We start from the raw sequence: 1,106 nt of genomic DNA on the forward strand, positions 1-1,106 counted from the left end.
ATATATATATATATATATATATATATATATATATATATATATATATATGTATATATATATATATATATATATATATATATATATATATATATATATATATATATATATATATATATGTGTGTGTGTGTGTGTGTGTGTGTGTGTGTGTGTGTGTGTGTGTGTGTGTGTAATATGACCTTTCCGATCAAAGGGATTAGTAATAGCATTTTTAGGCTTTTTATAAGGGTAACCAGAATTATGAAAATTTTGATACTTTTTATTGAAATAAATGTGAATTAAAAATCATGAAAGATAGGCTATTCGGAATTATATATAATATTTAGTTGAAATTCATAGATTATTATTTTAATATATTTTAGCACCTTTTCAAAACGATTTGCTGAACTTTTAGATGCATCAAAAATCATTACTTTTTTGTAATAAAAATAGTTTAATTCCTGAATTTCCATTACAATTTTAAAAACTGCTGATTTGCCATAAAAAAGAAGCTGTTCTCTAAAGATATATTTTCTATAAAGAAATTTTTTTTACAAAATAAAAGGTTTTAGTAATGTTTCATAATTATTTACATCCAAACGATATTCAAGTAAAAGTATTCTCCTCTTAGCCTACATTAAAACGTTAACTATCCAGTGACATTTGAAATGAGTGTCAAAATCAGATTCATTAAATTCAAGATTTTCCCTAACTCAAGCGTATGTAGGAATGGTTTAATGCTTTCCAATATCTATGGTAGTGCCTAATCCATCATATATAATGGTCTATATATCAATCCATGTATAATGTATCCTTTTTGAGTGGGGATACATCAATGTGGTGAAAAAGCTGTACTAGTCACGGCTATCTATACTAGGTTGGTTTGTTGTGAGTTATCAGAGTAAACTCACCTCCCATCACCAATCGGCAGTGGTCAGCGTGGTGATGAAAACTGGCCAAACCCCAGACATGAAAAGGACAGGTCAGAGGCCTTTATACTGAAGTGAAGTAGAACCGACAGCTTTTATTGTATTTGTTGTTGTTGTTGTTGTTGTTGTTGTTGGTGTTGTTGTTGTTATTGCTGTATATATAATCTTTATGTGCATCCGTAAGACATAATTGCAATAATG

This window comes from Palaemon carinicauda, chromosome 6, assembly GCF_036898095.1.
Source record: "Palaemon carinicauda isolate YSFRI2023 chromosome 6, ASM3689809v2, whole genome shotgun sequence".
Lineage (NCBI taxonomy): Eukaryota > Metazoa > Arthropoda > Malacostraca > Decapoda > Palaemonidae > Palaemon > Palaemon carinicauda.